This window comes from Arvicola amphibius, chromosome 4 (assembly GCF_903992535.2).
Source record: "Arvicola amphibius chromosome 4, mArvAmp1.2, whole genome shotgun sequence".
In the NCBI taxonomy this organism is placed as follows: Eukaryota; Metazoa; Chordata; class Mammalia; order Rodentia; family Cricetidae; genus Arvicola; species Arvicola amphibius.
In genome coordinates this window covers 160,885,276-160,898,612 of record NC_052050.1, presented here as the reverse complement: position 1 = coordinate 160,898,612, position 13,337 = coordinate 160,885,276, and positions in this window count along the sequence as shown.

The following is a 13,337-nucleotide window of genomic DNA, read 5'->3' as shown; positions in this document are numbered from 1 at the left end:
TCAAGCAGATAATCCTGATTTGTAAGTTTTCCCCCTAAATAAACATCTATCTCTCAGTTCTGAGCTAGTGTGGGATTTCTTTTAAGAGTCCGATCACTCTGCCTTCACCAGTAGATCGAAGTACCATTCTGTACTGGAAGCACTACCCAGGAAACAGATACATTTTGTAAGTATTGGCTCAACATTTCTGGTTTTATTTCCATCAGATTCCACAGGACAATGAAACCCTGGAATATTCCAACAATGTCTGGATGAAGGTAGGGGAGGGGAATAGGCTATCCTCAGCCATTTTATTCACTTAGTTTGCAAATGCATCTGGAGAACCTGCTGAAAGGCAACCTTATGTCATCTGGTATCTACACAACCTGGCGCCAATTAAAATTATAAAGTCCAAGGATAGATTCCAAAGATCCACAGCTGATAGAGGTTTTGTTTGAATATGGAGAAGAGATGAGCCACAGGCACATGTGAACTTACTTTTCTTCTCCCTGTTAAGAGGTTGAAAGGAGAAAAACATTTCCTTTAAGAAAACTAGACTTCAAGTCATAACAGAGGTCCTAACCTAAAGTCAACCTCATCCAATTTAGACAAACATCCCCATCCTAGGAAGTTAGAGCAGACAGGAGCATTTCAGGGCTTGTTATATGCAGTGCAGAAATAAAGTTTCTCTCCTTTCTTTTTTGTGTTCCTAAAAAGAGTGAGTTCTTCTGTTTATGGTGAAAGTGGTGATGAGCTTTCATTTTTGATTTCTTTTTTAATTGCTAGCTCATTCGGGGATGTAGAGGAAAATGTCCCTTCATCACAGCAAATATCTCCACATACCTGTGAACCAGAAGAGGCATGAGTGTTTCTAGAAATAGTTATGAAAATGACGGTGGGACTGTAGTGGTGCCTGGTGACAAAAAGAAGAGGTAGTTCAATAGGTGGTGAGCTGGCCAACAGCCAGCTTGCCGTTTTTTCTCTCAGTAGCCCACTTGGTCATTTATTCAGTAAGTAATTCTACCTTTATGTCTGTCATATGTCTCTCTTTCTAGGTTTTTGAAGCCTATAGAAACAACAACACACACACACACACACACACACACAGAGAGAGAGAGAGAGAGAGAGAATTTTTGGCTGATTGCTTAAGTTCACAAAAGAATCCTGTTCCATATGAATTTTTTTGTTGCAGATTGCTAAAAAGACATATCCAAAAACTATGTTCTCTATGTAAAACTGTCAAAACTAAAAAAATCATTTCAATATCTATTACTTTTATTAGTTTATGATCACATTCACAAAATTATATTTGGATTCTCCCTTCTCTAGTTTTGCTTTCATCCTGGACTTTTTCCATGAAGGCAAGAAGGATAAATACCAATTTTAAAAATAAGTTTTCCCCAAAGTAACTCATCTCTTTGGTGGCTCATAGATAGGTTTTTGATTTTCTTTTAATCATAACTTTTTGCTAGTGTCCTTTCCAGCAACCATTGCTTTTCCCTTTAAAATGAATATCTATAGGGAGTCACCTAAAAAATACACATGATTATTTGTGAATTTCTGTGCATACAACATTCCTATCTCACTTGAAAAAGACAGAGTTTTGTTGGTCCTATTTTGAATACATCTGATCTATAACTTCCACTATTTCCCTTGAGCTCAAATAATTTGGCTCATGTTGAGTGCAGCTACACAACAGCAGAGAATTAAGTCAGCCACACAGGAATCAGACCTACAGCCTTGCTTCCATTAACACAGTGCTCTGCTCGACTGAGCTAACAGCCCACACATTTGTAGCTGCCCAGACTAAAGGAGATGGATGCTTCCTCTTCCCTTTTCCAGTTACTGAAGATGTTTCAAATGGTCCCACTGGATTACTGAGATGCATTTGCTTAGAGTATCTGCCAGATTAGTCCAGGCTTTGAAATTTGTTGGTGTCAAAGCACGAGCTTACTCCGGTAAATCAAAGAGCCTTTGTAGATGGTATTCCCAGTACACGAGATAACTGGAAATGAAATCTTGGGAGAGTCCTTGTACAGACCAGAAATAGCCTTGTGAAATCTAGACATTGTCTTTATTAGCATCCCAAGTCAAATCATTAAAAATAAATGTGAATGTTGCCTTGAGCATATTCTCACAAACAAATCATACATGTATGACAGGCAGACTATATGAGGATATTAGACAATAAAGATACATTGCTTCTTTCTCCATTAGCACAGGAATATCTGGACTGAGCCTAACCATGAAAGGAGGCTTCAATGAATTATAGGGCTTTAGATCATCCTGATCAGTATTTTAGGATCTGGTCATTTTCAGATCCTCTTTCTGGGTGCAAATAATTTTCTAGAATGTATATTAACAACTCCATGACATAGATTTCACTAAAAATTTGTTTTGTTCTTTTCTCAGTTTTTTCCTCTTGTCTCACTCCTCTGGCTTATCACTTGCAAATGAGTACATGCTAAACATTTTGTAAAACTCACTTTAAAAAGCATCAAATTGGACCTTGATAATATTACATACACATAATTTTATTTTATGTGGAACAGATTTCTGGAATGTAGTAAATAGTCTTGAATAAAATGGAAACCTTTTTAATAATTACAGGCCATAATATTAAACAGACTCAATCTGAAGTAATGCAGATCAACCAGAATGACTTTAGCCTTGCTTTTCTCATTTCCCTCTCTCTGCTTTTTTCCCGGAAGTGTATAAAAGCTGTAAGAATGAAGGCGCACCTGAGCACAAGTGAGCTTCCTCTGCTGACTAAGCCTGTAGTGTTGCCTTAAGACTGGATTCACTCTTCCCTGCCTCTTCTCTATCTAGTTTCCTACTGAATTCCACAAAGATCTTTTAATAATGGAGCTACTGATATTTGGAATGAGACGATTCTTTTGCACCGGTGTCCATCTGATGTGAGATTCTCCTCTGTGTACTGTGAATCTGTTTTATTACCATTGATTAATAAAGAAGCTGATTCAGTCTATGGCAGGGCAGAATAAAGCCAGGCAGGAAATCTGAACAAAGATATATATATATAGAGAGAGTAGGCACAAAGAGTCTCCATGTAGGTGACAAAGGAGAAGGACATGCTGGCTGGAACCTTACGGTAGCCCACAGCCTCATGGTGATACACAGATTAATAGAAATTGGGTTAATTTAAGATATAAGAACTAGCTAGAAAAATGCATGAAGCATTGGCCAAACAGTGTTGGAATTAATATAGTTTCGGTGTGATTACTTGGGTCTGGGCACCTGGGAATGAACAAACAGTCTCTGTTTACGTCCATCCCATGCTCACCAGAATCTCTAACCTTTTAAGAGTTTCTGGGTGTTCTCCTCCCCTCGTGGTAACTAAAAGTGCTTGAGGGAGCCAGATGCACCTCAGGGGCATTGGCCTTCACTATAGCTCTAAGAGTTTTTGCATCTCATGCCCATGGTAGTCTACAGTATAATGCCTTTCTGGGTTATACATACTAATTAATTCAGGATGACCATCCAGTGAAATCATAAAATTGAGCAATATTCACTAGTGGAGGAGAAATGAAAACTATGGAACTGGAGAGAACTTGGGAGTTAAGAGACCATCTTCTCCTTACGAAATTCCTTCTATTTATCCAGGAGGAATATTTTAACACTAACTAATGTCATCTTGTGCTTCTTTGCTCTTTCAATGTTAGTGTGTTGGACCTGCTTAAACATGCTGTCTGACCATTTTCATTTGTCTTTTTATTGGCTATTAGTTTATTTAGACAAATTTTCACTTTGTTTATGTTACTTAAATTAAAACAGACACTCTTGTTACATGTATACGTTTATTTGCATTATAGAGTATTTTTGCAGTATCTCTATGTCTTGGTTACTTGATCTTAAACATCCATATGGCCCCAAATGTCAAAATTTTTCTCTATGACAACTGAGCATTGTGAATTGATCCCCCCTTATTCATGAAAAATACATTCCAAGACCTCTGACACATACTTGTTAGTTGCAGATAGTATAAAACTTTATTATGACTCCCTTTTTCTAGAATTCCTGCATTGATGCCATATAATCCTAGAATTAGTTGGTTCTCTAATGAGTCACATATGATGCCTCCTTTGTATCATTGCTTATATACCCTGGGTCATTATTATTATTATTAGCTGAAACAGATGTTTTCTGAACATAAGGAATATGATACAATGACAGATAATCAGAGAGCTTAGATGTGTATGGTGTAACTAAGGGTTACGTAGCAGACACAGTGTGGATCCACTATAAGAAAGGATGACCTATTTCCCAGTCAAGGCAGAGTGGTATACAGAAGATATTATCATGCTACTCAGAACTACAAGCAATTTAGAATGGGTAACATTCTTATTTTTGGAACTTTCTATTTAATGTTTTCAAACTGTGGTTGAATGTAGATGACTGGAAATATAGCAAAACTGGATAAAGTTGAAATTACTCTTGTTTATTAGAAATTTTTCATTGCTCAGATATACTACAAACATGGCAGTGTTTCCCAATTCTTTTATAATTTTTCTATTAGTTAATTTACAATAAAAGCAAGAGTTTAATTGTGTTTCCTCACTGTTATGAATCAATGGCACTATTTACTGTAGTTAAACTCAATGACAAATATGTAGCACAAATCTAATTGGTTTTAATAACAAAACCCAGAGTCAGATATCAGGGTAAATGCTGAAAGGTTGGAGAGGCAATGGCTATGGCTAACTAGTGACTTGCCCCACACTCTGATTCTCTTTATTTGTTTTAGAACAAACAAAATATCACTACACAAATAACCCAAAATCTTACTGGCTTACAGTTTTCCTGGTTGTATAAGGTAGTATTCCACATTATTTTAGTCCCTCTTCAGACTCTATAGGAGAAACGCGTTACTGGTACTGTAAATTCTGCCAAAAACTCACAGTTGGGGAGCTTTTACTCTCCAGGGGTAAACCTGCTACTATAAATAATAGTTTCTAATTTCTAAATTCATGTCTCTATCCATAGATTAGTTCAGTTCTCAGACCTTACCAGAAAAGTTTCTTTATTCTGTAGTTATCATAGAAAGTAATAACTGGCAAACTAGATAGACTCTAAGTGCCATTGAAATGCTCAGCCACAAAAGATCTGTCTATACCTTCCCATCAAGGCTGAATGACCATTACAGGGAAGAAAGATTTGAAAAGTCAGAGGTCCAGGAGGACCATAGCAAGACAGTATTTTCTGGTCATGACAGGACCACTGAATTTATGAACTTCTAACAGCTGTGATTACTTTTAGAAGACTCACAGAATATCAAGCCAGTTAACATTCCAGAATGGAGAAGTGGAATGGTTCATGGCCCTTACACCCTTACATATAAGAGGCATTGATAGTTGTTGACTTCTGGGAGATGAAGAACCAGCTTTCTTTCTTTTTTTATATTTTTCTTCACAAGTTTTACTGTCTGGTTTTGTGTGTCAACTTGACAAAAGCTCGAGTCATCAGAGAGGTAGGAGCTTCATTTGAGGAATACCTGCATGAAATCCAGGTGTAAGACATCTTCTTAATTAGTGGTCAGTGTGGGAGGGCCCAGCCCATGATGTGCCAACCTTGATCTGGTGGGGGTCCTGGGTTCTATAAGATGCAGGTTGGGCAATCCATGAGGAACAAGTCAGTAAGCAGCACCCCTTCACGGCTTCTGCATCAGAAGGCTTCCTGCCTCCAGAATCCAGCCGTTTGAGTTCGTGTTATGAGTTCTCTCAGGGGTGAACAACAATGTGGAGGTGTAAGCCAAATAACCTGTTCCTTCCCAACTTACTTTTGACTATGGCGTTTTGTTGCAGCAATAGAAATCCTAAGAGACAAGTCAAAGTTCTTCGATTATTGACTCCTGATGTAACAAGCAGTATACAACTTTGGTTGATTTCCCACTTCAGCTAAACAAGACCATATAAAAAATCATCTAGGATAATTGAAGCAAAGAAACAAATGAGGCCAGAAGTTAGTTGTAAACAAATACAGATTGAATTTAATCTTTGTTAAGTGGAGATAACCTTGCCTTCTACTTGCCTTTTCCTCCTGACCGCTGGATCACTCTAAGTTCTTAGTCCTATTGCCCATTGACTTGCAACAGCCTTTCACCTAATTATCTGATCTAAACCTCATCAAGCTATTCCATTCATTATGAAATCATCATCTTGTGTGTGTGTGTATCCTCTCTTTGTGTGTGTGTGTGTGTATCCTCTCTTTGTGTGTGTGTGTGTGTGTGTGTGTGTGTAGTCAGAGGTTGACTTCCAGGCTAAAGAAAACATATGTCACTTCTGACCTTAATCAGGTCTGGTCTACATAATGAATTCCATGTCACCTAGAGCTATGCAGATACAATCTGCCTAACAACAACAACAACAACAACACACACACACACACATTGTCTGCAACACTGATGGACAGCATTAATTGGATTACTTAGATTGCAAAAACCAAAAAATACCAAAAAAGGATGAGGTGTTCATGGAGTGTGGGAACAGTGGAGAATATCTTAGAGAACAGGTGGAAGGGTGGGAGGTAATAATAAGAGAATATATTAGAGAATTAAAGGGTAAGAGTAGAAGGCATATATGAACAAAACATATGTGTATATGAAATTATCAAATAACATACTTAAAAATACAGCAGCTTTCCAATCATTACAAAAATACTAAAATACACATAAAACTTCTTTCCTAAAAACAGTGATGGATGGATAAGCATGTTTAGAAATGTTTATCTTATTTAACTTGTAGATATAAACAATAGGCATGAGGATTTAAGACAAGACCACACGAATGCTTCTGAGTGAGTAGATGTCAAGCCACAAAGAGGAGATGATATGGGTGACTGGGCATCTTGAACATCACTGTGCACCTCTGTGCATGCTTATTTCTCTCCATTTGAGAGCTATGTGATTTGCAGCTCTTTTCTGATGGCTATAAACATAGAAGAGATGGAAAACACTTTGGAAGCACTGCTAACTTCTTTGTTATACTTATTTCATTCTCCTTTTACCATTTATATATGAGCTATTTTGCATTATAGTGGCGTATTGTACGTTCAGTAACATGGATATATGTTAAAAAGATAATGTGGATATGAGAAGGGAAGAAACAGCAGGGGATATATTGCCCACAACTATTTATGTAAATTAAAAACATAAACATGGCACTACATATTTTACAAGGATACGCACGTATTTAAGGGCTTTTTACAAGCTCAGGAGAGATAGTAGGTTTCTATGGGGAGGGAGAGGAATTGCAATTTTCACACAGAAAAGAGAGTAAACACAAAGCAGAACAAGAGAAGAGAAAGAAGTCTTCTAAGTACTGATGAACATATCATGCTGTATACAACAGAATATAATTCAGTCAGCCCCTTTGCATAAAAACAGTTATTTCTTGTTCCTGATGAGGTATCAGGGAAGATGGCTTATATGTGTCCTCACTAACCACTCCCCTGCTACTGGGATCTCACTCATGGCAATTCCTACCCCATCCAGACCAGTTCAAAGTTCCATTGTCTCAAATCTTGCTTGGGTCGGCTTTGGTCTCAGAGATACCATACTGGATTCTGGGTCTCACATAGGAGGAAATCACACCATGCCAGAATCTGCAATTTAATTTAAGAAGTGAATTTGGAATACCATATAAGCTTTCATTGAGAATAAGAAGCTTTCTCTAAAATGGATGAAAGACACTTAAGGAAATGTTCAACATCCTTATTCACCAGAGAAATGCAAATCAAAACAAATCTGAGATTCTATCTTACACCTGTAAGAATGGCCAAGATCAAAAACACTAATGACAACTTATGATGGCGAGGATGCGGGGTAAAGGGAACACTCCTGCATTGCTGGTGGGTGTGCAAGCTGGTACAGCCCTTTTGGATGTCAATGTGGTGATTTCTCAGAAAATTAGGAAACAACCTTTCTCAGGACTCAGTAATACCACTTTTTAGTATATATACAAAGGATGTTCAATCGTGCCACAAGGACAGGTGCTCAACTATGTTCATAGCAGCATTGTTTGTCACAGCCAGAACCTGGAAACAACCTAAATGTCCCTTCAGCCAAAGAATGGAATAAGGAAAATGTGGTACATTTACACAATGGAGTACTACACAACAGAAAAATATATTCTCTTATTATTACCTCTTACCCTTCCACCTGTTCTCTAAGATATTCTCCACTGTTCCCACACTCCATGAACACCTCATCATAACGACATCTTGAATTTTGCAGGCAAATGGGTGAAGCTAGAAAACATCATATTGAGTGAGGTAACCCAGATCCAAAGAGACAATTATCACATGTCCTCACTCATAAGTGGTTTTAAACATAAAGCAAAGAAAACCAGCCCACAAATCACAATCCTTGAAAACCTAGACAACAATGAGGACCCTAAGAGAGACATACATAGATCTAATCTACATGGGAAGTAGAAAAAGACAAGATATCTTGAGTAAATTGGAAACATGGGGACCTTGGGTGATGGTTGAAGGGGGGAGGGGAGAGGAAAGGAGGGGAGCAGATAAAAATGTAGAGCTCAATAAATAAATAATATGTATACACACACACACACACACACACACACATTGAACCACTACTGAATTCATCTCCCAAACTGCAAATATAAACCATCCAAATCCCACCTTCTAAAAATTGCTGTATCGGACTCTCTGAAAGTCTCTGTGGAGGCTGACCGAGGAGCCAAGGACAATGGCGATGGGCTTGGTCTCTACGACATGGACGGGCTCTGTGTGAGCCTTGTCAGTTCGGTTGCTCACCTTCCTGGACCTGGAGGGAGTTGGGAGGACCTTGGACTCAACATAGTGTAGAGAACCCTGATGGCTCTTTGGCCTGGAGAGGGAGGGAGTGGGGGTATGGGTGGAGGGGAGGGGAGGGAAGGGGGAGGAGGAGGGAAGGAGATGGCAATTTTTAATAAAAAATAAACTGGAAAAAAAAAGTTCGAACAAGCTAACAAGAATTTTAAATTACCTGCTCATTGTACAAACTCATTTTCTGACTTTTCTCAATGCTTTTTAATTTTCAGCACCACCCTTTATACAGATGATTTGCATGGAATTCTTTGTTGGTTAACGTCTGTGATTTGGAATGGTCTCTTCCAACAACAACAACAAAAAAATTATTGTTGTGGGATTACTACTGAAAAGAAAGATTTCTTTTATTTTTCTCCGTCATCTCATGTTTCAGTTCCGAGTCAAGGTCCTGGCACCAATTAAAAAAAAAAAAACTCTTAATATAGTTTTCCTGTAGCCTGCCTTAGTAATTGTAGTGTCTACTACTCATCTGGTCATGTACTCATCCATCCTCCTCTCCATTCATCCACCTTTATCTGTTATAGAGCCTATATAGTTCAATGTTGTATGATAATATTTAAATATATAAAATAAAGGATTTTATACTTCATTAAAATTAATTACCATGAAATTATTGCAAAAGCTCGATTTTAATACTATTTATTAACTTTTACCTTTAAGAAGAATTAGTATGATTCAAATTAGTATATATAGTATCTTGGGCCTATGGACTTGTATTAATTTTTCCTGTTGGTAGGTCCAAGATCTGTATGCTTCAAACTTCATAATTTAAAGCCATGAATGTTGATATTTTGTTAGAATACTTTGTACATTGTCATTCTCTTGGAGTTCTCAGCTCACAACAGGCACTTAGAAAACTGAAATGTGTATGCTGCCATAGTAGGTATCTTTTAGAGCAGAGGTTCTCAACCTGTGGGTTGTGATCCTTTTGGGGGTTAAATGCCTTTTTTCACAGGAGTCTTATATCAAACATCCTGCATACGAAATGTTAACATTATTGGGAGTGGTCCCTGCATGTGTCACACAGGAAAGCAATGCATTTGAAATGCTAAGAATGAAACCCTGGTGCAGATCTTCATCAACCTAGTTCAGACTTTGGGAAGTCTAATGCTAGGTGGTTCATTGTCAGCATAAAACATGATACAATTTGTGAAAAGGTTTCTAGGTAACACTCAATCCAATTGGTCCAGTTTCAGGTTCATTTTAAGTTTAAGTTGTGACTACATAGAGACCCTTCTACAAAGTACATGTGGCCATGAAGGTGGGTTGTATAGCTAAAAGGCCTAGAATTTAGTGTGGTCTCTGACCAACAGCAAAGGGATCAGTAGGTCATAAATACATGTGGCATCTATTCTAAGGATGGGTAATGGTCTAGAAAGGGAAAAGTTTGAAATGACCATTTTGGAAAACTAGGGTGAGGTCTGACACTTCAGATATCAAAAATATCACCAAATTATTAATAAAGTCCATTCTCAACTTTCTAGACAGATTGTAGTTATTTGATTTGTATATCCTCCATTGAGAATACATCCCTGCATGACTTATACTCCTGGTTCTCTTAGTGCTTCTCTGTGAGTACAAGGACTTCTTCCCCAACACATTATGATTCATAATAGTAGCAAAATTACATTTATTATGTAGCAACAAAAATAATTTTATACTTGGGAATCACCACAACATGAGTAACTGTGTCAAAGGGCTGCAACATTAGGAAGGTTGAGAACCACTACTTTACAGTTTAATGACTGGAAAAACATGGCCTGTGCACTTTGGAAAATCTATAAAATGGACAGGTTGATTACACTGAACAAACCTAGGTTAAAACTCAATTAAGACCTCACTCTTTTATAATGTTCCCATCTCTTCTTGTTCTTATTAGAGAATGTTGTCACAAATGATCCCCCAATGATGTAGTAAGTTGCTTCTGAATCTATATTTTTATTATTCAATTAAAAATTATTCAACAAATTGTCAAATGGTTGAAATAATGAATGTTGAGAATATTTTAATGTATCATTACTGGTCAATAAAGCTAGGAGTGCTGTTTTGAAAGGAAAAAAATAGGAATTGGGGAAATAGTTTTTGGGTAAAAGTTTACTCAAGTTTGGGGACCTGAGTTTATATCTCCAGCACCATGTGAAAAACTGGGCAAAGTTGCTTGTATCTATCTGTACCCCAGCACTGGGGAGGTAAAGATGGTCATGTCTTTAGGGTCACTAAATAGTCAGTCTTGCCAGTTGATGAGTTCCATATTCAATCTCAAAATAAGGTGGAAGGGCAATTGAATAAGATATTCAACATTGACTTCTGATTTCCATGTTCAGGGGTACACACACATGTGTAGCATGGACAGACTTGTAAATAACAAGTGCATGGACAAATAGGATGTTAATAGGATTTTTACATAAATGCATTTAAGAGTTCTCATTCTTTTGAGGTAGATATATATATATATATATAGAAATTATATCCTTCATAGGGACCAATACTTATTAGATTTCTATGAAAGTAATGAAATCACATCAATAACTTACACAGTAGGGTATAATAGGGGTTAATTCTTAAATGATTCTTGTTTTAAGACATTTTTGATCTGTATTCACTACATTATTTTTAGGAAATAGACTTTTGGTGAAGAAAATTATAATAAAAATATAAGTAATGTTTTCCAGAATAGAAATGAATGAAAGAGTATAATAAAATTTAATGAATAAGAATAAAGTTTGAAAAAAAAACCAACTAACACTTTTATGCCAAAGTATTACCTTGATCTCTAAGAAGAATGACAATGGTTAGCAGTTCTTTTGTTATAATATTCATATCCCACTCTGTTTATGACCTCACAGAGATGTATCTATGATTTATGGTTGCACTGTACAAGAATCAGGGAAACCTTTCCAAGCCATGGTTATCCCACCAAGAGCTATTTTGTGGAGATTTAATGTACCAACTTACAATGTGGTGAAGGGACCTAAACTCCAGGAAAAGGCTTTAATCACTACCTGCCAGTCTCCCAGGCCCAGCAAGGCATAGTCCAAACCATGTGTTGCCTACCTGGCTCTGCTAATTCCTTTTTTTACCTTAATGGCCAGAGAACCCTGGAATAATAAAGTTGTGAACTGAAAATGGCAATATATTAGCTTTGATGCTGTCAGAGTGAAATCTCCCTATTAAAATTTCAAGAGTTGGAAGATTAATTATATTTATACAACCTTTTTCCCTTCTCTTAACCAGTCACTAACAAATTGTAGATATGCATGGGGTCTTATTTGTGAAATAATTTGGAGCTATTATCTTGAATAAAGTGCCGCTAATTTTGTTGTTGTAGTAATGTGCTGACTACAATACTTCCACTTTATCTCTCAGGGTTGGGATTACCTTAAAATAGTTTGAAAATAAAACCAAACATTGCTTAACTGTTAGATTAACCTTTACAGAGCTAATGAGATTCCTAATGCCTAAACCCACTGCATTGTATTTTGTTAGACTGTATAAAAACAAAATCAGAGTTAATTGACAATATCATGGAGACTAGCAGAACTACCCTAGAAGGGGTATTTCTTCATTCCTTTTTCTTTATTTCAAAAATTAAGTTAGGCCATAGTTTTAGTGTAATCCCTAGGACCTCTCCCAGAGCTTGGCCAGATGAGGCAGTCCCTTGCTAAGGAAAAGGTTCTTATTTGAGCAATTGACTAAACTTGACTGCAGTGGTATCAGTTGTAGGTATATTATTGTATTCATTTTACTAAAGGGCACGTCACTTTTTTCCTCAAGGAATTTTTAGCAAGTGGTTAAAAATAACCTTTCAGAAAGGTTATATTACTGCTGAGGCCTAGCCAAACCTTTTGGATGGAAATCTACATCCATCATACTCAGAGCTGTCAAACTAAGTCTAGTGAGTAGTGCAGGAGACATAAGGTTGAATTCAAATGTCACCGTGCCATGTTTCATGAAAAACCAGCTGGCCAAAGTGACCTTTACGTGCCAGCATTCCATATTGTAGTTTGAAAGGTAGGAAAAGGCTGGTCTACAAAACTACACAGCTTCAGGACCACTGTAGAGAGCCAAGACTGATTCAAATCTGAATTCTGAAATTGTTAGCTTTGGCCAAAGATGAACACAAATCTAATCACTTTGTAATTTTCATTCAGCTATTAACCAATAACTTTCTTTTAGGACTAAGTAATATATACTCATGGCCAAGAAAGTATTGGTTTACCTGTTATGGAAAAAGCCTTATTTAATCAGCACACATTTCTTTAAAAGACACATCTCTTCCTGTGACTCCTAACTTTTCCAAAGTTATCACCTAATTCTGAAAAATCACAAAACAAAACTAGCAATTAATCTTTAAAGAGAAGTAGCAATGAGATGCTGCACAAGGGCCGCTTGTTCAACCCACCCTCCCAGGACTGAAATAATCACACAGAAACTGTTCATTACATCACTGCTCGGCCCATTAGCTCTGGCTTCCTATTGGCTAACTCTTACATATCAATTTAACCCAT